Source organism: Falco naumanni, chromosome 7 (genome assembly GCF_017639655.2).
Source record: "Falco naumanni isolate bFalNau1 chromosome 7, bFalNau1.pat, whole genome shotgun sequence".
NCBI lineage: Eukaryota > Metazoa > Chordata > Aves > Falconiformes > Falconidae > Falco > Falco naumanni.
Genome location: NC_054060.1, coordinates 49,876,467 through 49,901,566, shown reverse-complemented (window position 1 = coordinate 49,901,566; position 25,100 = coordinate 49,876,467). Strand labels below are relative to the sequence as shown.

The window sequence follows — 25,100 nt, the reverse complement described above, 5'->3', positions numbered from 1 at the left end:
TATCTTGGCTATATATTATACCTATATAGTTATGTGTACATGCATACATTTACATGACTACATCCACTGCAGATAAGAACCAATTTAAATGAAAGGAATTCTTCAGAAGTAGTTTACTTAAATAATTTTTTTCTTAAAATGATGCTTTATCTCCACAAACAAACAAGCACTACACAAACAATCTGATTAAATTATGAAGGCTTCAATGTACCAATAATAACTTTGCAGTCATGAAGGAAACACTCCCTGTTTAAATTTTTAAATAAACCCCATTATTTTGCTTTCAAGAAGTTATTATAATAAGAGATGTGTCAAGGACTTGAGTTTTCTCACCTCCAAAAATTCAATTTGTTTGAGAACCTTCTCAGTTATCAAGAAACTATTAAGCAACATGAAACTACTACTACTACATATTTTTAAATATTTTTTTTTCAGAGAATTTCTGAAGGTATAACAGTACAACACATTTAAAGCCAAAAGAAAACCAACTTTCTTCTAGAAGAAACTCCCCACTTACTCCGTGCCTTGTATCAGCTCTCCAAACCAGGATTTGTAGTAGTAGCTACAAGGAACCCAGTACAAGAAAGCTTTCTTGTTCTTACTCTCTTACACACTACGCTAAGCGGTAATAGTTTTGTGCAAATCAGTCAGGTGCAGAAAACATAATAGGAAGGGCAAAGTTTCTGTAAGACTTCGCAGTTGTTACTGTCAGTTTTTGATCCTGTTTGCTGGGTCTACCTCTAGCTACACAGTGCAAAAGCAGTATCAGCATCAAGCAAAAATACAGCTGTGCTTTTGTACATAAATACAACTTCCCTCAGCTCCCTATTTGTTTCAGAATCCTGTATTACCTGTGTGCAAAACAGCTGTCTTCTCTGTGTAGTAGCATTTGTGCCCCAGACCAATTCTGAATCCAAGCCATAGCTATTCCCAATGAAGTGTATAACATTATAAAGGGTTACAAACAAGCTATCTACCACCAAATGTTTTTTCCCCCTTTTTCAAACAAGAAAACTCCATACGCTTCAAATCTGTTGTATGATGCATTTAAGCAATTTCATGCTGACGTAGTATTAGATCTTAATTAAAATATATCAACACCATACAAAAATGTCAGTGGGAAAGCAAGGGGTTAAAACCTCCATTATAGTTGCCACAAAGAAATAGTAGCAAGTAACTTGAGAAAAATATTCACTAAGTTTCCTGCATTCAAAGTCATTACACGTTTCCCCTTCAGGCAGGGTCACTATGTCCTGCCAATTCATGAGCTCCCAAAAATAAACTAGTTGAGTAACTAAAGATGTCAATAGATTTTCACATTCCCTCCGTGCATCCAAACTGTACAGCTCAGATGGTTACTTGTAAACAGCCAGGCACCCTACATGTAATCTAGAGCACTTTCCCAAGCAAATTCTGTCACTTACAGTAACTGAGTTATAGCTGTCACTAAACACAAAGTATCTTTCCACCTCCAAACTGTACTTTACTCTCATAAATCAAGTCACTCAGAAATAACTGTCATCTTAAAATACTTTTTAGCACACAGCAAATCTGAGTAATTCTGTTCATCCTCACAATAAAAAACATAATAGAGCAGCTGACAGATGAATAGACCTGGCAAAAATGTCCCGAAACCATGCTCCAAGGGAGAAAAAGTTGATTAACCGCTTTGGTTTCCTCCACCTTTGACCTTTTCAATGACACTGTCAAAGTTGCCCAACGGAGAAACAGTGAAGTATGAAATAGCTCTTCATAAGAGCCAGACTGAAATCACCTAAGCCACAGAGATCATAATTTTGTTCACTGATGACCTCATTTAAAGCAAAGTAACCTGGCTAGGGAAACTCTACTCAATCTGCTCCACACAGAAACTGGGGCCTCATTTCTAATGTGCAGTCCAGAAGCCTCAGTTCCATCTCTCAGATCTGTAGAACAAGCATAAAGGGATTAAGCATCTCGCAGAGAACCAAAAGTCAGACTTGCAACCAGGATATCCAGGAAAAAGCCAGTCAAAAGGGCCCATAAAGGATGCATCATAGGAGCAAATATGTATCTTCATCTGAATGAAAAAAAGTTGCTATCCCACCTAAGGCCTAAGTGCCTCTATCTGCTGGAGGTCCACAGTGGGTCCACAGACTCTTTCTGAACAGCAAAGCTAGCTCCTTCCTAAACAACGGTAGGTGTGAGAGAGCATGACCTGTACAAAGCAAGCTGACAAAACACACACCCAGCCACCCAGATGCAGATTCAGACTCTCTTGTATCAGCCTTCCCCTAATGGACATGCATCCCCATCAAGCAGCTCCCTTGGATGGAGCAGCATCTCCATTCCCACTCTTGACCTTGTATGCTTCTTGTTAGGTCCAGAGTATAGTTCTGTAGCCTTTGTTGAGGGTAATATCATCAACACAGTTGATAACAAGGCACAAACAATCTAAGTTGTAAATTTACATTACAATGTAAAGTCTGTCTCTGGTCTTAGTTGTCCCACAATTGTCTACCAGTTTGTAAATCTAAGTGTGAACTCACATATTAGATGCAGGAAACTCCATGACTGAAAAATCTAATGGTCCTCTGGGTCAGGGCAATGAGCAAGACTTCCTCTAAATTCTAGGTACCTGCTTCTTGCTACTGAGCATTTTAATTTCAGTATAAGCAGCCTGTTGTGACTACTTATGAATAAAAGGCTCAATGAAATTATAAATAGAAACACTTCCCCCAACCCCCCAAATAGTAACACCAGTTAACTTCAGAGGTGGAACACCAAAAGCACTCCAGGCTAATAAAAGAGGTGAAGAGCAAGATTTCACTTAAGATTTTTAAAGGCTAAACAAAGACTTCTTGGTAAGAGTATGGATGTAATTTCTTAAACATTTTAACCCAACTAATACATTAGAAAGCTCCCCTTAAATTCAATTTCTAGGCGGTATTCTTGAAACAGACCTCCATAAGAGTTGCTGGTACAGATCCAGTCACAGCATTACAACCTCCACTAACAGATCAGACCCGCAAATTTGCTTGACAAAAGGGACACCTACAGCTCACTTAGAACTTTAAGGTCTACATGTAGCCTGCACCTTGTTACATATTATTCAAACTAAAATGGTAAACCCGTGCAGTTTTTATGTTATGAGCCTGCATATTGGCTCAGAATATGAAAGAGTAAAACTGCAGACTTATCTATACCATGTAGCCTGAGAATTACAAAGCAGGTGCAGTCTTTTCTCTTAACACTCACCATGTGAAGAGCAGAAGCAAACCATCATAAGCAGATCTGAATTATTCTCAAAAGTCTCTTAAGTAGATTTCTGCTCAAATTTTTTACAAGAGACTATAGAAAACCAAATTATTTTTTATGTTTCTTAAGAAATTATATTTCTGTATTAGACACCAAAGACCTGCTGCAAACATCAGTGCCATCTCTGCTGAGTAACGTGTGAACCAGCTCAAATACTGGGGTTTCTTGTTTGCTTTTTGTCATGCAGTCCTTGAAACATTTTATTACTGTACTAGATGGACTGAAGCGTTTACAACCTGAGATCCTGATCCAAGTACAGTTTAAATACCAGTACCTTGCATGAAGGAAGCATTAAAAACTTCTAAATCAAAGTGTTTTCCTACCTTGGTGCTTTTTTAATTTGTGTGTGCTTAAGAAGGATTTTTTGGTTTGGGGCTGTCTTTTAAAAACAAGAAGTTTTGCCCTTTCATAGAAAACTCATTCAGTAAATAGTAAATTACAAACATCAACAGTAACTTCACAGTATTGTAACAACAGAATATTGCTGGTCAGGATTGGAAAAGATTATTGATTGACATTTACCACCACGGGGGAAAAAAAACACAAAACACTTCTGTTTTAAAACAGTAAAAGCCAATTCAACATCACCCAAATATATAGTCAGCATAAAAGAAGCAGCATCTTGCCAACATGGCTGTTTTAATATCAGCTCTATCCCTTTAACTAAGTATCAAGCAATTGTTGCTAAGTATTTGGGCCACTGCCTTTGGTCTCATACTTCCCTAATGATACTTCTGACAAAGGTGTCTTATGGAGAAATCCATAAGTTTGCTAAAAAAGCAGCAGTGCAACCTGAAGAGCCGTAAAAGGTCTCCAACCTCACTCTGTCGCCTCCAAGTTAGAGAGATGCTTTGCTTCTTTATGACCAGCCTGCTCAAGTTCCTTTTGTCTCCTGGGCTTTGCACTTCAGCAGATATATGCTTCTGCCATTCTCGGACAAATAAACAAAAACCTGCATCTTTGCATAGATGTGTGCACAGGCAGGCTACTTCGTTTTAAAATGCCAGGAGAGATTACCTGAATGAGGAAACTGAATCTTCCAGTGTGCAATTTGTATCAATAGTAATTATTATTATTTAAGAGCATTTCCAGATGTAGAGGAAAACTTAGAAATCAAGTATTCAAATTTGCATTTTATTTCTTTTGCTAAGAAAGTTCTCTGATTTTAATTTCCTCTGTAAAGGTAAGGTAACTAGGTTTATTTATATTGCAAATTAAAAACTTCAGATAGGCTTTGTTCATTTTTTTAAGGAAAAAATACCAGCATTGACTGCAATGAAGCTTCTTGCAAGGTAGCCCATTATTGACCATTAACAAGCATAAAACCAGAGTACAGTATCATGTGTAACAAACGTCTGAGGTTTTTGATACCTCAGTACTTCAAATGTTTATAAATTAATTTTAATTTTGAGTCTGAGATGCAAAGAATAAGGAGTTTAAGGAGTTCTATATTCTTTGCATATTCTTCGGCAATAGAAGAGCATTTTCATTTCAGATCAATTTTTTCTACAGAAAAAGTTATACTACATTTTCTATACAAAGTGGTAACAGCAAAATAAGCCAGCTAGTACCATAACTAAAATATTTCACTTTTGCCAAATAAAGAGGACTATAAAACAAACAAACCCCAACAAAAACAAGGAGTCAAAGTAGTTCTTATACTGCCATAGGAAAGAGGAAATGTCTTAAATATATTTTGCATTCTTGCATGTATTTAGAAAATCATGGTAACAAAGACCACTTCAATACTGAAATTATATCAGAAAAAAATGAAGCCCATAATCAAACACAACATTTAGCACAATTCTTTACTTGCAATAACACCCTTTAAGTAAAAAAGACTTTCTGAATATTGAAAGAGGGCATTTTTTACTTAATACTGACTTTTAATACTAAGAACGCTCAATGGTAAAGTAATACTTTTTCATTCCTAGCTTTCATTTATAGCATATTTACTTTCCCCCAGCATCTCAACATCCCTTAAAACACCTTCATTTAAACAAATACTGATGTAGAAAGACTACATGATTTACTTACGATATATACTTGAAAAAAATACTTACATTTTCTAAGAATGTGCAAATACTATAGCTTTCCAATTAAAATATATATAAATTTATAATCTTAATTCAATATAATGAAGATTATATTATAAATATTCCCAATATTTAGCATGTCTCATACAGGATAACATCTAGAGTTTGTCGAAAAAGATTCTAAGAATACAATTCAATACAGATTTTTTCTAAGTAATGAAATCAAACTAAACCATAGGGGCAGTAAGTTTTCCCTGCCAGTTTCACATACACAAGTATTTGGCATCCTAAGTTGTCATCATTGGAATCTCCTAAAGCAATCAGAATGCCTTACAGCTGTGATGCTCTCTCCTCTCACCAGGAATTTGGCAGTGCTGGGATTTCATTCTCAAATGGTATAAAACCAATTCAAGATAGAAAAATACTTCTCCACCCAAGTGTAGTCATTTCCCACAAACACAGCAAATTCTCCTTTCAGGAAGTGCTTGAAAGAATGAACAATACATTATGCAGGAAGAAATAAACCCTGAAAATAAGACAATTTAATGGTAAATAGTCCAACAGAATCCCAACACTATTTTTAACATATGGCACTTTGTCTTATTTTTCTTCTGAATGTGTCTAAAGGTGACTATTCAGGATCAAAAATCTGAACAGTTAAGAATATTACTCAATGCCAGACTAGTTGACTTGCATTACTAAAAAACTCTAAATAATAATGTAATTTATGACAAATTACTACAAGACTGATGCAGGAGTTTATAAGGAGATGCTCAAAGAATCATAAGTGTACACAGACACGGCAGATATGGCTGCACCTAAACATAAATGATTAAGCCACATTTGAAATCATGCAACATCCTCAAACAACCTGGGATCCAAACAGAACCGCAATTTTACCCTATGAACTATACCATAACTTAACAACTTGAAATTATTCAGACTCCTGGAACTAGTTTCAGCTTTAGACTTCATCACAATGCACACTGCAGACAAGGTGACAAGCATTTCAGCAATCCTTCTGCCCCACAAAAGGTAGCTTCAGAGAACAGATTCTATTTTACCCATGCTGAAGGGATGCAGCCAGTCTGGTAGCTGGAAATCAACCATCTAAAACTGTACCACAACTAGACCACAAAGCCAAACCAGTATTTCAAAAAGTCTTCTTAGTTAAGAATAAAGATAAAGAAAAGAACAATCCTTGCAGCCACAATTCACGTTTTGGTCACTATAGCTCTAGAAATACCAAAAGCAACATTATTAAAAACAATCAACTAAGATAAAACCCAAAATTCAGCAATATTCAAGCTTGAAATAATAGTACAAACAATCAAAACTTTTTAAAAGTTTTATAAAATATAAACAAAACTTCACAAGCAGTACTCTAACACCACAAGAAAAAAAACATTTGTTCTCAGGGAAACTGAGTTTAAAATGAGAAACATAAAGGTATATAACAGAATAGTGTTTGTGTACACATAAATATACATGTGCATTTAATTTGTCTTCCCAAAATAAATGAGAAGAGGATACACCAAGATACATTACAGTGTAACCTCTCCTATTAGTAAGCTATGATGGGGAAAGCCAAGCATCTGAGAACCAATTTTCATGCGAGAAAATAATATACAGTAAAGAAGAAACAAAATGTGAATACTGACTTGATTCCACTTCCTATCTCTTTACATCCCAATATTGACCATGTAATGAATCAATAACATATTTAGTAAGAAAGATAACAGAATTGTTTCTCAGTTTACTAGTTTGGTCATTCATAACATTTAACTTGTTTCAATCTTTACCAATACTTATTATACAAAACCTTAAAACTGATTTTCAAAAACTAAAGACTAAAAATGAAAGCATTATTCCATGTTTTGCTGTAGGCCTTTAAACAACAACAAAAAAGAAAAAAACAAACCACTGAACACTTTGCCACCCCTCCAAATCTAGCTTTTTCCACTTAACTTCTTTATCAACATCAGCTGTAGATGCAACAAGAGGCATTCATGTAATTTACTTGTACATAAAAAAAAAAATATCATTTCTAAGATGTAAATTTCAAAGCATATCGGTACATCTTCCACAGTACATATAGACTAATTAATGATATTAATACAGGTCTGCTAATCAGGTGGTTGTCAGTTGCACCAAATGCGATAAAAAGCATCAACACAGCCAGAAAAGCAAGGAATTAATTACCAAGATTTATCTCTACATCCCCATTCCATCATTTGCTCCTGAATACCTGAATGTTGGCTGCATTCAGAATGCATACACTCACATTTTTTCCCTGGCTTGAAGAGCATAGCTTTTTATTGTAACATTCTGTGTTATTTTTCAGTTGGTGGAGCTGATCAGCAGAGCACTCAAGAAGGGGTACAGTTGGAGACCATTCAGAGTCAGAAGTTATGCAAAACGTTGTGAAGTGTTTATTGAGCAGCCTCATGCTGGAAACACATGCCATTTGTGCACTGGGAGCTGCTGTAGCTGCCAAGGAGCTTCCACATGGAATGCAAGTTGCTGGTATGCAGCTACAAAAATTTAAATTATTACTTGAGCAACCACCTCCTTCAAGGGCTTACGTATCACACAAGCATTTCTTGGTTTGAATGCTCAAATCGCACTAAAGGGAACATGTGATTCAAAGCACGGACAACTCCTGCTGACAGATAGCTCTGTGCCACACTTCCAATTGCTAGGGGAGGTCCTAACGATGATATTTCCTTGAATTAGCAGTACATCCCTCCTATTTACAAATTGCTCAGTGACAAGTCTTCCATTTGGAGCTGACTCATGAGCCTCGGCTTGCCTGTGCCAGAATTCGCTAGCTTTTTGGACACGTGTTGCAAAACCTCACTGCATGAACTCCAGCCTCCCCTACCCCCCGGCCCCACCCCTCACCCCATTTTCACATGATACTCAGAAAAGTGGGGGTTTTGTCCCTTTATGGGAAACATAACTAACTGCACTGGAGACAGTAAGCATATTTACTACATTTCATTTTAGCGTAAACTGTAAGTTACTGCAACCAGTACTAAGATTTTATGCAATGCCTCAGAAAATGAAGAAAAAAAAATCTGGTTTTTTTTATTAAAAAAAAGGTGAAACGACAAAAAAAATCAGCTCTTATCCCTAATACAAGTCCCTTCAACATCCTCATTCCACAATTTGATCAACAGATTAAAAAAGCAGCTGCTAAATGTTTACCTGAGCTCAAGGGAAAATTAGGTACATCTCTTGAGTAGAAACTCCTCAAGAATTGCTAAGCATATAGAATACATATCCATCTTTGGAAACAGAATCACGGGCTAGACAGACTACCATCCTTATTCATGGCAATCACTCCTGTCTTATTACATGCCGGAACACACCCCTCCACACAAACTGCTTGCTACCACCATCACCCAGGTAGCCATTTCCAAAGAAAGGCTACAGGTCCTGCATCAGTGGCAACTTAAGGGATTGCCTGGCACAGCTTGGCAGAATAGTGTCATGGGAGGGATGCCAGGTTTGAAAATACCTCCTACAGTTCTGCAGCTACCACTTATGTCACTTATGGATGACAATAAAAGTGAAAATGCAAAAGCATAAATTAACATCTGGAATGATTACGTAGGATCCCAAAATGCTTGTTCCGTGCTACAGCCCTCAGCATTTCGTATCACCTACTACTCTCATGCACCTGGAAGGGTTAAAGGCCAGCACAGCTACACCTCCCTTTGCTAACATGTACACAAATGTGTATCTATGACTAATTCCACTGAGCACCACAGGACAACTCATGGACATTAAAGTTACCTACTCCTTTGTATACAAGCCCTAAGAATCCTGACCTAAAACGTTTTCCCCCACCAGGTAGGCTGTGAAAAGCAAAATACTTACCTTAAGTAATAGTTACGTTGTATCACTACCACAAATGAGTCAAGGCATCTTTAAGCAGTTTCTATTTTCACCCAGAAGTAATTTTGACATTAAAACACCCAGTATAACATAGATTGACAAGCCAATCAAGACATTAAGAACAATCCAAAGAAAAAGCTACAAATAAAACATTGTAGTAATGCACAGATAAAACGTAACTTGACTTATTTTGTGTTAAAACAAAATGCTCCTATAAATTTACAGGATTATCATGAAAGTCTGTCAAGTGATAGGCCTAATACGGCGGTTAATCAGCCACTTGCTAACAAAACAAAACTGAAACAACCCCCTCATCCCCCCCCAAAAAAAAACCCAAATGTAAACTTCAGCACATCACTATGTTCTTCATTAACAAAGCTACATATATTTTACATGAAGCATTTAGCTGACAACCTGAGGGGACTACCAGTAATAAGATGATCTGTGTGTATTCAACTAAAATATGTTCCAGTTGAACACCAAGAAATTTTAAAGCAGCTTTTCATTTTCACATTACTTTCCATCACAGTGCTCAAAACACTTTATAAGCCTTCACAGAATTTATTAAGACATCAGCAATGATGGTTAACACTTTTTCAGAAAATTTTCACTCATCTTAGGTCGATTTCTGAGTCCAGATCTGAAATCTTTTGGATTTGATACTTCATGAATTTCAAGTACTTCCAAACTGATAAAATTACAGGTAACCAACATCTCTGAAAAACAAATCTTAGAGTTGCATCCACAAGAACTTTGGTATAATTTTGATAGTCTTTCAAAGTCTTAGTTGAAATTTCAACTTGCTAATACAGTGTCTGTGGCTCAATGCCTTGTCCTGTCTCTCAGCCAGTGCTGCCTGCAAGATCACCGAGCACGATGCAACTCTTCAACTAAAGTTGAAACAGCATGTTCAAAATTTATGTCCAGTCCAGCACTCCTGTCAACCTCTAATTTTTTGTGGCCTGACACATAAGCTCTTCCAGTTCTCTCCATTTCCAAGAAAGCTAGCTGAACTGCAGTTGCTAGAAACAAACCGGTGTTTCTCCCACACAAGAACTTAGACCAGTGCAAGAACCGCACTAAACCTGCAGGACTGTTAGCAAGCCTGCCTGATTTTCACCTGCTGCATAATCACTTTAGAAACATGAACCTCAGATACAACGTGCTTTCAGTTTCTTCCGTGATTTCAGGGACTGCTGGTGGCGTTTCTTTTCTGCTGACTATTTCAGGTCTGCGACTTCTACTATCAGCCTCGTTCCACTTCTCCTCCCCCCCCCCCCCCCCCCCCCCCCCTTTCGGTAAAGTCGAAGAGAAATGGGGCGGTTCAATGCAGAATGCATTCTCTTTTTAGCATTTGCAATGCAAAACTAGGTTTTGTTCGGTACAGAAGTCTTGCACAATAGCCTGTGTATACGTATTCGGTCCAACAATGCTGTCCTATGCAATCATTCTGTAATTACACACAGTCATAAAGCTGCTGCTCTTGCTGCCTGGAACTGCAGTCTCGCCCTCTAAACAACCTAATATCAGTCTCCGCATTAGGACATTTCTTTTCTCTCTTCCCCTCCCGTAACTGCTTACTCCAGTACAGATGGCCTTTACACTGCGCCCAAAACACGTAGTCGGGAGGAAATCAAATTATTGTAAAAATTAAACTGTTTTAAAGAGAATGCCAAGTAAATCTCCGTTGAGCAAAGAGAATATTTCTCTGATTCTGCAGGCTGCAACCACATAAGACTTTACAGACCATAAATAAATCCTGCTTCTGCCTGTTTAAGAAAAAAAAAAACGAAAACCAACCACACACACACCAGCAACTTAAGTATTATATAAGACTCTCACATACGTGCGTGGGTGTATTGTCAGCTTCTACTGGTAAACTGCAAAGAATCAGTCCTTTGCAGTTGCTGCCAGAGAAAGAGCTGTACATTTGAGAGCACGGGATTTTTCAGAAATTATCAAATAGATTTCTCCCCACCCCATCCCCCTTCCACTGCGTAAATCCCAGCAAAGAAACCCAACCCTTGCAAGCCGAGCCCCGCCGCACGGCGTGCTCGCCACAGGCCGCGGCACACACGGAGCTACCCCGCTCCGGCACGCAGCGAGCACCGAGAAAAGCACACACACACCCCAGCCCACCCCCCAAAATACCGTCCGCGGGCAGCTCACCCGGGCGCGGACACAGGCTCGCCGCCGCGGCAGCCCAGCGGCAGCCGGGGGGCCCGCCGGAGCCGTGAGGCGGCAGGCAGCGGCGAGCAGCCCCCTGCAGCAGCGCCGCGACCCCGGCGCCGGGGGGCTGCTCGGCCCAGGCGCGGAGCCGCTCAGCCCCGCCACCTCCACAGGTGCCTCTCCTCCTCATCCTGCACCCAGCGCCCACAAACAAAGCACATACCACACACACACACACCGAAGACAAAAAAAAAAAAAAAAGCGCCCCAGGAAAGACACCCCTTCTCCAAAATGGCAGGAAAACGGAAGCAAATCGTGCGGAAAAAGAAAAAAAGATAAACCCGCGGAAAAGAGGAGAGGGAAGAAAACGTGCTTGCTCACCTGCGAGGCGAGGCAGGGCCGCCGCGGCCGGGCACCTGCGGGGGGACGCGGAGCGGCAGTTCGCAAATGCGTGGGGGTGGGGTGGGGGTGCTAAAGAAGGAGGAGAAAAAAAAAAACCAAAACCCCAAACTTTGTTTCTTTCTCTCCGGGACTCAGGGAAAGCGTCACTTCCTAGTGCGGTAAGCGGGGAGGCTCCCGGGCCCGGGCTCCTCAACTCCTCCTCCTCCTCCCGCCTCCCTCCTCCAGCCCCCCCGCAGCGCCGCCAGCAGCCCCGCCGAGCTCAGCCTCGCCTCCTGGCACCGCCTGGCTCCCCTGCCCTTCCACAGATCTCGGCATGACCTTCTGTGCTCGGCGGTGGCTGCAGTTTGCAGGGAAGGAGGGGAAATCCCCGACGAGTAAGGGGCGGGGAGAGAGTTTGCGACGCTGATTTGGAAGCCGAGCCCTGCAAAATACTGCCATGTTCAACACCTGGCAAAACTCACCGCTCTGATGCCCCGAGTCCAGTGCCAGCCTCTCCAGCGCGATCAGGCCTCGTGGCCTTTCTTTCTAAGGAAAAACAAAGAGCTTTTTGGTTTTTAGGAACCACTCGAACCCGAGGAAAACGTGGGTTTTGTTTCCCCCTTTTGGCCCCTTTTTTCACAGCTTTTTCTGAAGAAAAAATGAAAAAACAGGGAAGGGAAAAAGGATTTGTATTAGGTACACAAATCCTCAGGTCGTCTCTATACTGTTGGCTGTTTTACCAAACACCTGAAATTTACTTTCAGAAGAAAGCTTAAATTTGCTTTCACAAGAACACATACTGCTGAGGTTCCTAAAAATGTTCCGCTTGCCTGCTGGAATATGGCTTCCTTGTTGCCTTGGTCTGAGAGTAAAAAACAGAGCGTTCTGGCAAATGCAGGCACGCTACTTAAGGCAGGAAATAAAGAAGTTGCTCCTTCACTGCTCCCCCTGTAGACTGCTCTGATACTCGAGTTTGTTCACAACCAACGAAACTTGCAGAATATAAAATAACATTAAGACAGCATTCACAGATTAGACACTCGTTCAGTGAAACATGCTAAGCAACACGAAAATGCCAAACATTTTCCCCCGACGTGCACGCTGCCACGTGTTTACCTTCATCCAGCCTTAGATCATCCAGCGCACAGCAGCGCAACTTTTTTTTCAGACCAGCAGGGCAATTTCCCTTCTAGCATGTATTGCTTTATAGAGTGAAATACAAAAGTAATTTCTGCACTGCTTGTTCTAGTTTGCATTTCTTTCATGACAGTTCTTGGCTCCTATGCAGAACTTTTTACCAGGGAGGCTCAAATTGTGTGGAAACAGCAGCCCAGGGAAGTGACTTACCCATGACTACAGAACGTATCTGATGCATAACCAGGTTTCTCTGATGAGTCCCAGGTCAGTAGTCTAATTACCACACCCAATCTTTTCCTGTCACAGTGCAGAGAATAATAAAGACACATGGAGGTGAAAAGCAAAATAGTAGCCACAGGTACTGCTGGTAACGTTTTTCTTCTTTCACAACCAAAGGTATCATTTGATACAACACTGTCTCAATAGGACATTCAAGGAAAACTCTTCTACACTGCCATTAGCACATTTACTTTTCTAAACTCCTGAATAGACTGGAGCAATGGGTCAATAACTATTTAAATCAATACAGAAATAATATTCACAGCTGTTCATAAATTAGCTACTATGTAAAGCAAACTTAAATAACTGAACATATAATGACTAAAACTGAAGTCAAAGGTATGCAACCCATTAGTTTAATTTGCCCTAATAAAGGCTGAAAAGACAGATTTCATAAACTGGAATTATTTCCTTCTCTGTTATAAAATGTTAGACAACCACTGCCTCCCAATGAAGCACATCAGATATCGATAAGATTGAAACTGCTTATCTCAACTTTCATTGGGGAAAACAACCAACCAACCACCAATCCACCGCTCTTCTATGACTGTAAATCATGTTGTAACACCAAAGCATAGCTCCTCCTTCCAGCCAGAACAAATGCACGTTGTACCTCACATGCGTGTTTTCAGTTTGGGAAGCAAAATTATGAGCAGTGTCTCGTGTTTCACAACACATAATCACGTAAGAGCAGCAGACAATGGCAGAAACATCATCATCTGGCTACAGAAGCTAACACTGCACAGACCAGGGATTATGCTTTCTACCCTTGTCTAGGAGACATGTTAACATTGTTGGGTTTTGATAGTTGCCTCCTAAATAATGTATAAGCTAGATAGGAGTCCTTCTTTACTGAGCCAAAGACAACATAGTAACCACAAGGATGAAGTTGAAACACACTGTAAGATGCAAAATCTACAGGAAAGGATGGCACCTCTTCCTAAACATACCAAATGGGATAAGAACAAAACCAGGCAAGCATGTAGGTACACCGGCCAGCTGATAGATCTGAAACAGAAGCAGCACACTTCAAACACATCATGGCATGAGGCATGTTTATAGAGCTGTATGCTACTGTTTATCTTACTGAGCCATAAACAGTTTTATGAAGTGTTTTGTAAAGATTTTGCCACTACACGCTCTTCAGTTTTTTCTCTGTTCCTCACGTTATGCAGTCCTTACATCTCCTCCAAAACCAGCTATCATAATTTTCCTCCTTGCAGTAGCAGCTTTTGCTATTTTTTTTTTCTTCTCCTTTTCTCAGCATATGCTGAGATTGCATGCAGGCTGCACTTCCTTTAGTTTTACAGTAACAAAATTTAATACGCATATATTCCCTGTTACATTGTTATTTTATTACTGCACTGAAGGAGATTGGAAGATTTCCTAGCTATCACCATATAAAAATCTTAGGTTTCTTTGGCTTGTACAGACACATCATGTGATGTAACAACATCGACTCATATCATTAATAAACTGGATTGCACTGAGTCAGAATCTGGATTAAAGACCATGTTTTGCATACTTACGTTTGCACAGCTGGGAGATAGGCTCAGTAGGTGGCACTTTTCACCAAGTCAGGGTAGAACAAACACCCCATCCTCTTTCTGGTCCCCAGGAGCTGAACTAGTGCTCCGGTATTACAGGAGACAATATGGAGCTATTACTTTTCCCTGAAATTAAGTATAAAATGAAGGTCTTAATCACTATTGCTAGTAAGAAAATAATTATGCTCTTTGTAATAGAAGTTTCAGATTCCAATAAGCCTAAAACTTCCATCTCAGAAGATAAGCTAGAGAATCAACTGACAGGAACCATGTGAAGTTCAGCACAGACTAAAGCAAAGCCCGGCACTTTGGCTGAACTAACCTTTTGCCATTTCACAGGCTAGGACTGACAAACCACTTGGAACCACTGGATAAGATCTGGGAGGTCCTGGTGAACAGTGGGGTAAACACCAGCCAGCAGTGAAGGCTAACATCATCCTGAGCTGTATAAAGATAAGCACAGCTAGGTAAAGGGAAATAACTATTCCTCCTTACTACTCATTTGTTATCTGTGTCTGGAATACTGTGTCCAGTTTTGGGTATCCGAGTACAAGAAAGAAGTTGATAAACTTTAGTCAATAGAAAGTCAAAATGGTCAGAGGCTTGAACACATGCTCTCTGCAAAGACAGGCTAAGGGAAGCTGGGCTTCTCTAGCGTGGAAAGGAGAACAGGTAGCAGAGACTTAATGCCAGCCTTCCAGTAGCTACAAGGCTAGATCTTTACCTACAAGCAAAGGCAAAGCCAGGCTCTTTATTGAGGTGCACAGGGGGAGAAAGACAACGATCATAAATTGAAACAAAGCTGTTCCAACCAGCTAGCGAGGACAGTGAAGCAATGCAACAGGTTGCCACAAGAGGCTGTGGAATTTCCTTTCTTGGAAGTTTCCCATAGCTGCCAAAGAAAGCCCTGAGCAACATGGTCTGATTTCAGTGTTGACCCCGCTTTGAGCAGGTTGAACTGGTGACCTCCCAAAATCCCCTCCAACCTGAGTGATTCTATAATTCAAGAAGCAAATCCCTTCATCTCACATAAAAGGAGGATTAATTAAATGATAGGAAAATAGTTTGAAAAAATCTTATAGGAAATACAAGTTGTTTGTATGTTTCAGGTTGGTTGGGCTTTAGTGTTGAGGCTGTGAATTTAGACCATCAGCATAAATACAAAGATAGTCAGCATTTTTCAGCTGCATTATTGCAGGAGAAAATGCTTATAAGAATGCTTTTATTTCTTTTTATACAAGATTAATTATTCCTTATTACAGAGAAATTTCAGTTTCCCCAGTAACTATGTCTATCTCACATCTTTGTCAGAATTAAAATGAAACACTCGGGCTGTTACATTTGAAATATTATTTTAGTGTACAACTACTCTTGGAAAATTTGATGCAGTCAGAATGTTTGGAAAGAAAGGGTTTGCCTTTCTTAGAAGGGTTTGCAAAAAAACCCAAACTTGCATATTTATTTTACTCTTCATATCTGAGTTTAAAACAGAACACTGAGTTTGCTTTACTAACTTGAGCAAGATTCAGCTTCTTTGATCAACTGTTTTATTTATAGAGCGTGTGTGTGTAAATACACATGTATACACACACGGAAGAAGTATCATGAACTGGCTCCCTGAGAACCAGGATGAGACCCTGTTATATGAGGTAAAGGGAGGGACACTGTGGTGGTTTAGAGGAGAAACCGCATGTAAAAAAAAAAAAAAAAAGAAAGAAAAAGTTATTCACATTGATTAAACACTACTGAAAGAAGATTAGACACCATGGTGAGAAAGACACTGTAAGAATCTATGAAGTACCAATGTATGTGGCATGCTGAAAACCAGCACTGCTGAAACTTTCCTCCTAATTTTACTAGGCTGTGCAGCCTTAAACACACTTTGCAGTCCTTTCTGCATTTACTATCACTTTTCCCAGAATCCCACATTCTTTGTTTTACAAACAATAGTCTGGGGTAACATTATTCATTGTTTACGATTGAAAAAAAACAAACGTGGAGAAGCTAAGCAGTGAGCTAAAGGCCACATGGAGGTTCAATAGCTAAGCTTTGGTTAGCAAACTTTTTAAATCAAAATTTATCAATTTTTTTATCAAAATTTATAATAAAAATCAATTTGATGAGCAAGTTACATCATATTGATTTTCATGTCTGGACTCCAGAAGTATTTTGGCAGTCCTCCAAGCTGCCTTCCAATGCCAACTTGTGTCTACCTCAACTAGCAGTCTGTTTATCTCCGTGATCTCTGAACATTCCTTAATTCTGTCATAAGTTACATAGCACGTTCAATAATATAGAAAAATAATTCAGTTCCTCTCTGTATGTTTATCAGTACAAATCTCATTATGGAATTTTCCCTTTTTCCCTCCACTTCTGCTGGTTTGTTGTGTTTTTTTTTTTTTATAGTGAAAACTTGGTAAATTTTTTTTTCTTGCCAATAGGAACCTTAAAAAGCCTCATGCTCAAAGTACACTGTACAACTACAGCTATTTTGCAATATCTACATAGGGTATAAAATGCAATTTTAAAGCATAGCCCTAGCTAGGATGTGGTATTCCAAGGCAGGAATGCTTTCCAAGTATGGATGTGGTTATATTATTGTTGTCCACTGAGCATTTGAATTACCAGAAATACACTAACAACACTCAAGAGAAACACATACCTTCATGGCTGCCATAAGATTGCTAGCCTGAAGAATATCAGAAGCAGCAATTCTAACAGGCAGTCACAATGTCTTTTATCAACCCATCTCAATATATTTTGCATGTACTGTTAAACCCTCCCCTTTCTACAAACTAAGCAGGATCTTTCCTCCCTTGCAAATGCATGCTCCTCCCTTATTTCCTACTCTGCTCCTGCAGTCTTCTTTAGCTCCTCGAAGCCACAGTGGACTGAGAAAGCAAAGAAAACAAGCTGGAGAACGCCAACATAACAAGGAGCTACAGCAGAACAAACACAGGAATACACGTGGTCTATGAAGGCACCAACTGAAGAGGTATTCAAATAGCAAGCAAGACCACTTGCTGTAGCATTATATACCTGACGGATTTACCACAGCCTCTGCTTACAGGTACTTATAAATTAGTTTCTTTGCTCTCTCCTCACATGTACGAAAGAGGCATCCTCCAGTATCACTACTGCCTCAAGCAATCATCATCAAGCAATCAACAAAAGCAATCATTATCCTGGCCTCAGCAAGATCTCCTCCCCACAAGAAATGCTCTGAATATGCTTATGTTGTCTTCATGCTGCCATTTTAAGAAACAGCAGAAATCCACCATGCTCAAGGCAGGGAGTATCAAATCCACTGTCTACCAGTAATCACTGTGGAATCATGACATTGGGCTTTTATAGATCAAAGTACATGAGAGAAAAGATGGAGATAACTTACCACTTCTAGAGTCTCTGAGGAATGGGAAGTGCAGGAAATTTGCACATGAAAAATGCAGGGGGAAAAGCAGCCCAATTAAAAAACAAAACAAAACAAAAATCACCTACAGACAACCCTCAAACCTCGTGTTCCCATGAACCAACTATGAAAGTTAGGAAGAAGTTATCAAGTTATGGGATCATCATTCTTAACATCCGCATTACTAAGAAAACAAATGTTACTACTGTTCAATATCAGGCGACTAAAACGGTTGGTGTTTTTTTTCCTCGTTTTGTAAAAGATTAGTGGAAGTTTTTGAAAGATGCAGATTGGCTAAGGAGAAGACAACATTACCAGAGGATCAAAGCAACACAGAGGACAAAAAAAGAGGACTTCCCAACAACAAACACTGTCACAATTCACTATGAAAGATTATTTCATAATTTGCAGGGCGAAGCTTTGCTGCACTGGAGGCACACAGAAAAATTGATGGGGAAATTCAAAATGAGATAATGGACTTAAACAGGAGCCTATTTTCTGAGACCACTGTTTGTAAAAATTACAACCTCTCTCCTATTGCATGCACTTCAGTCTGAGAGTCATCAGCTGTGGTCTGATTATCACCAGCAGACCCTCAACCACGATTCTCCTAGTCTGTTCCAGCAAACAGCATCCTGTGTTCGTTTCTCTGACATCCAAACAACATTCTGTCATGGCATGTCAGCTTCCAAAAAGTAGTGGTGGGAACTGTGAGAAAAGACTAATTATAGAAATTATGTAACAAGTTCACTTGGACAGCTCCTTCATTTGTAGACCTGATATCTCAAATTAGTCATGTACTGATAATAAAAATAATAACTAAAATATACATGTTTGCCAGCACTATGATGTAGCCTATTTATTCCTATTTAGCATTCAACATTCTATTTTAAATTAACACAATTTGCAGTGTTTGCAAAGCCAGTACCCACTAAGGGACTTAGAGGATTATCCTGTTAGTGCTATCTTGTATGGCCCACCGAAGAAAGCCACACAAAGAACTAGGCAAGAAAGGCATCCAAACAAGATCTCATTTCCTCCATAGATGTACAAATGATCTCCCCAAAATGCCCTTAGAGACTGTCATTTAGATAGTCTCATGTACTGCTTAGAAACAGCGGAAAGCCTCTTCACTGCCAGCCAGCGATGCTTGGTAAAGCACAGTATGCCAATTATGATCTGAAGCAGGTTTTGCTTAGTTGCATCAGACCTTCCAGTTACCAATTGTTGATCAGCCTCTAAAAGACAACCCTTACCATTACACTGCTGTTGCTTAGCTGAGAGTCAACACAGTTGCATCTAAGTTTCACATGTCCAATAAAATACTTGATCATCCATAATAATAAGAGCAAGCACAGCATCCTAGAATACAGTCACTGACACCATTAATACATTCCAGGCCAGTTGTGCTTACCAATCCTGCTTCTTTTCCTTAGAGGAAACAGGTGTAAGTCTTTACAAATTCTCATCTCCAGGCCAGTGGAACACAACAGCTGATTTGCTAACATCAAAGTTGTTAATAATTGACTGATAATAACCAAGTGCTGTAAATTTCCAGAATGGAATGTCTAAATGCTGAATAGATGAGAAGCATTCTACTAACATCCAGCAGCTCTGAAACAAGCACTGCACAGAGCTCCAAAAATATGCCTTTGTTATCTTGAGACTTTGCAAGTCTACATAGTCCTCTTCCACAAACTATTACTTGCTTTTCAAAAATAACACATCTTGCATGTGATGCTAAGTGCAAGAAAAGTTCCTTCTGAAGTTTTCTCATTCATTTTCCTCTTTTTCACACCTGTCATTATTCACCTTTTATCAGCTTCCATCTTTCATCCACATCCCAAATGTGTTTTCCCACAAATGCATAGGTTGAAACCCACAAGATGGAACTTTCCAATTCTGTTTGGTCAAGGATTAGCATACCAAGGAATCTTACAAGGAAGCTATACTACGTATAACTTCACACAGTCCCAAATACATCCCTCATATGAACAATATTTTTTCTAATTATAGAAGACCCATTTCTCTTTCTGCTTCATTAGCCATTAGCATCAGCTCTTCTAGCACTGGGATGCATAAGAAAACAGGGCAGTTTTACAATTATTTTGAATTTCAAGTATGAAAAAGAATAGAAATATGATGCACTATTTATTAACATTAGGATTTCTCTATGCAGCACAACCTATCACCCACTGCTGCCTCCTGCTCTGGTGTAGCAATCAGTAGCATTTTCAGCAAAGGTACTCATACATTTTCTGTCCTCAGTTCAGACAGAAACACTTGTCCTGACCGTTTTCTGTCAGCAATTTTAAACCAAAGAAACATAACCTAACATTACCATAAGTGTGATTGTGCAAAGATCATTTTGTGTTCTGAATAAGTCATTCCAGCCTTCATGACAGCACTTCTTCCTTCCCCCATTTTTGAGGATGGTCTAATATCTTGGTTACCTACATAATACATCTTAATTTATGATAACTTCTGTTCTTTCTAAATTACAAATTTAGTTTCATTTCCACTGAATGTTGCCAGTTTCCATCCACATAAGCTCTAGAATCACAGAACAGTCAGGGTTGGAAGGGATCTCTGGAGATCATCTAGTCCAGGGGTCCTCAAACTACAGCCCATGGGCCGGATATGGGCCCCCAGGGTCCTCAATCTGGCCCCCAGTATTTACAGACACACCCCCCCGGGGTTGTAGGTGGAAACCGAGCAGCCACAGATGACTTCCTACCACTTCTGTGCACCGGCCCACTGTTTAAAAAGTTTGAGGACCCCTGAAGTCCAACCCCCTGCTAAAGCAGGTTCACCTGGAGCTGGTTGCAGTCACATCCAGGTGGGTTTTGAATGTCTCCAGAGAAGGAGACTCTACAACCTCTCTGGGCAGCCTATTCCAGTGCTCTGGCACCCTCAAAGTAAAGGTGGTCTTCCTCATATTGAGAGGGATTAATGTGTTGCAGTCTGTGCTCATTGCCCCTTGTCCTGTGGCTGGGCACTACTGAAAAAAGCCTGGCCCCATCCTCTTGACACTCACCCTTAAGATATTTGTAGACATCGATAAGATCCCCTCTCAGTCTTCTCTTCTCCAGGCTACACAGGCCCAGCTCTCTCAGCCTTTCCTCACAAGGGAGATGCTCCAGTCCCATCATCTTTGCAGCCCTCTGCTGGACCCTCTCCAGTGGTTCCCTGTGTCTTTTGAACTGCTCTGTTGATTACAACCCTCTGAGCTCTGCCATTCAGCCAGTTCTCAGTCCCCCTCACTGTCCACTCTTCCTGAGTTTATGCATGAGTATGTTATGGGAGACAGTGTCAAAAGCCTTGCTGAGGTCAAGGTAGGCAGCATCCACTGCTCTCCCCTTGTACGCACAGCCAGTCATTCCATCATAGAAGGCTATCAGGCTGGTCAGGCATGATTTCCCCTTGGTGAATCCACACTGACTGTTCCTGATGACCTTATTTTTCTTTACATGCTTAGAGATGACCTTCAGGATGAGCTGTTCCATCACCTTTCCAGGGATGGAGGTGAGGCTGATCGCCTGTAGTTTCCTCACTTCTCCTATAAAACAAGAAAAAATAAGGGATCACTTACATTTAACATATTTATTTCCAATCTTGCAGTATTTTTTTAGACAAAGTGGAGAAACCAGCAGTAGAAGGAAATACTTTCAAGGTTATTGGTATTGTTCATCTAAAAACCACTCAATCTTTCCTGGTTTTAACTATAATTATGCATTACAAAGCACATACAACAACTACAGGCCATGACAACAAAATTAAAATTTAAACTTTTCAGTGGTGTCTACAACAGATGAGCGGTGACACTTCATATTGAATTGCAAAAATTCAAGGTATTTTTCATGATACAGACATGCATGACTGAATCTTAAAGTATGAAACAATACTTATATTAGTACTTCACTGGTTGCAGATTTCTAGAGTATTAGTAGAACCATTTTTAAATTATAACTGGGAGATAGCATTAAATGGAAATGGCACACGGAGTGATAAAGAAAGAAATTTCCCCCATAGATGTGTATGCTTATCTAACATCATGATTCTAGATCAGAAGGTCCTGATTTCCTCAACTGTTCTGCAATAAAAAATGAAAGATATGATCCTAATATGATGCTGCACAGCAACAGAACAGTTCTCATCTACAATGTGCTCAGGTTGTTTATAAACATTAAATAAGTAGATATACCAAAATGTAGCTTTACCATATTTAATACTATAAAAGTTACTAGAAGATCACCTGACTTTTGGATTTGATTTAGGAAACTCACTAACAAACTAAAGACAACAGGAAAATCAGTCTCTGCAGCAAGCACTTAAATATTTTCTTCTCTTAAGGATAAAAAAAGGGTACAAACAGGAAAGGAAGCAAAATTATGAGTAAAACTTTCTGATAACCAAACAGTAGTAATCACTATCAGATTAAAATAACAACATTGTGCTCAATTTTCATGTATTTAAAAGGTTTTACAAAATGGTAAAAGACCAGGTCCAACAACATTTATGCAAAAGCCTTTTAACCCTATGTTTTCATTACAAAAGTCAGATATCAAGTTGTGTTACTGACATAATTTACTTTACTAACAAAATAAGTTATTTACCTTAAAATGAATGGGATTCTTCAAGATGTGCCCTACAGACAGTCTTAAGGGTGAACGCATATTAAAACCAGTAGCTTTGACTAGCAAAGTCTGTTTATAGAGCAAAACTTCCTTACCATCACAAAAGTGTAAGTGACAAAACAAATTCAGAACCTGCCTGTGCCCTTTGGCCAATCAGAATCCAGATGAACATTTTAAAACAATGGCAAAAATGCATCAGGGCATTCCCAAGCATTACACATCAGAAAAACCAAGTTATTATAAAAAGTAGCAACTGATTCTTTATCAGTATACCTACCAGCACAGATGAAGCCCACTTTGTGATTAGCTAGCAATTAGCATCAGTTAGCATTAGTCTCATATGACAGCTAAGTGGCCACCTGCAAAACTTTCCCACAAGTATTTCTGCCTCAGGCTAATGCTCAGTCCATCAGCAATACCTTGTGAAGTTTGTTTCTTTTTACAGAACAAGACCTGCATGAATAAAAAATGCAAAAGCAGAGCAAAATTTAGAAGTGGATGGCATAACTTGAGTTGGATGATAGCTTGCTTTCACCAGCTGTCTACCCTTTCCAACATTTTCAACCAACAGGGAGCTCAGCTGCTCACAAATCACCTTTAAACTGCACTCTACAGCATGGTAAGTCACTCTGACATAAAGTCAGCTAAATAGCTCAGTTCAACCTCAGCAGCTGTCTCAAGTTAAACTTTTTCAGTTCATTTCTTACACTGATTCAAGCAATCACTGCAAATTGTGGTAATGACCTTAATGTGTTACTGTGCTCTGCTAAAGTTGTTGCATCCAGTTTAGCTAGCAGAATGAATCATCCGCAAGCCCTTAAAACATTTCATGCAAAGATATGTAGATTAGCTCAAATTAGACTCAACAGCATGTCACTCAACGTTGCATTGAGTGAACAAGGGTGCTTTCTCCTTGTCTGCTCTGGCTCAGCAACGAGGGCAAGAAATATAACTGAAGGCTGGTAAACTAATGGTTTAGAAAAACAGAAACATCAAACCTGCTATGGATGATTTTGCAATAATTTTTCTTACTGCAGCATAAAACACTGTTTTAGAATTTGTAGGGCAAGTCAACTGGTTTTGTTACCCATGAACATGGAGAGGTATTGCTCTCTGAGTTCTTCCATAAGGCTGTTTTATAAATGGAGAAGGCACACTTTTTCTCAAGATACTTTCAGCACATTTCATCAGTTCTGTGAAGAATAGCTTCAAAGATGTTTAACTTTCTGTACACTTAAAAAACTGCTTTCCCACAGCAGAAAAGGGCATCTTATTTTCCTGTCATGTGAGACTTACTATCTCAAAAACAAACAGTTAAATTATGTTGGATTTGAGTAATTGATCATTCCTATCCACAGAATCCATGAAGGATGTTTCTGGAGAGACTTCATAGACCACTTTGCTCCCTACACACACAGGCTACAGAATCTGGTGTTATTCAGAATGCATGCACACCCTATATTTTGATGGCCAAAACATAGCTGCATTCAATTACATAACCGTCTGCATTATTCATCTATACAGATTTAAAAAGACTACTTATGATAATGGTATTAATTAAAAATAACAAAGAAAGGGCACACATCTGTCAAGACTGTGAGTTACCTATGAAAATGGAAATGCGTAAAAGGTGAATTATTACATACTCTCATCAATATGATCCATGAGCCCAGCAATTCTTGGAAAATGAACAGGACTACTTTGTACTTTGAAATCATTTAAGCCTCACAGTATAGGCAGAATATGTAAGGTTTATATTTCACTATTGAGAGCAGGTAAACAGAAACAAAAAGATGATCTTCAGTTAGCTAAACAGTCAGCCAGTCTTAAAGGGAAAAAAAACCAAACCCCACCAGACTTTGATTTTTGAGTTCTATTTTAATCATTATCATTGGCTTCACCAAAATTGACAGCAATGTGATTTTAATCACTCTGAACCAGACAGCTGTTCCACTTTTATGTTCTGTCCAAGTTTACAGGATTCTGGGAGCTAATGACTTTGTATCCATAAACTTTTTTTTTTTTTTTTTGTCCTTTTTTTGATCCTTTCAGATGAAATGGGATGAAGTCTTTTTAATCCCACCATGTGGCTAAGATATGTTTTTGCTTTCTCAAATTTGCCTGAAGTTGGTCAGAGAAAACTTTGAACTGGGGGGAGTGTCTGTCCAGTGAAGTAAGGCTCAGTGGAATGACATATCCCTATTCGGGTAGGCAGCGATGTTTTTTTGGCAATGACCACAACCGTCTTCCAGCATAAACACATCCCCCATTTCATCTCTACCCCATCACTGTTTGACTTTAAAAT

The 25,100-nt window shown here is 39.3% G+C and overlaps 1 protein-coding gene across 2 annotated transcripts in view; it reads right to left on the bottom strand.

Moving 5' to 3' along the window:
• The window catches only part of MIDEAS (mitotic deacetylase associated SANT domain protein), a 54,739-nt gene extending 42,613 nt beyond the window's left edge, over positions 1 to 12,126 (bottom strand). For both annotated transcript variants that reach the window (XM_040601588.1, XM_040601587.1), the window contains exon 1: positions 11,787 to 12,126. The gene's annotated coding sequence lies outside the window, so the exon portion shown is untranslated. The remainder of the gene's footprint in view (positions 1 to 11,786) is intronic.
• Between the last annotated feature and the right edge of the window lie 12,974 nt (positions 12,127 to 25,100).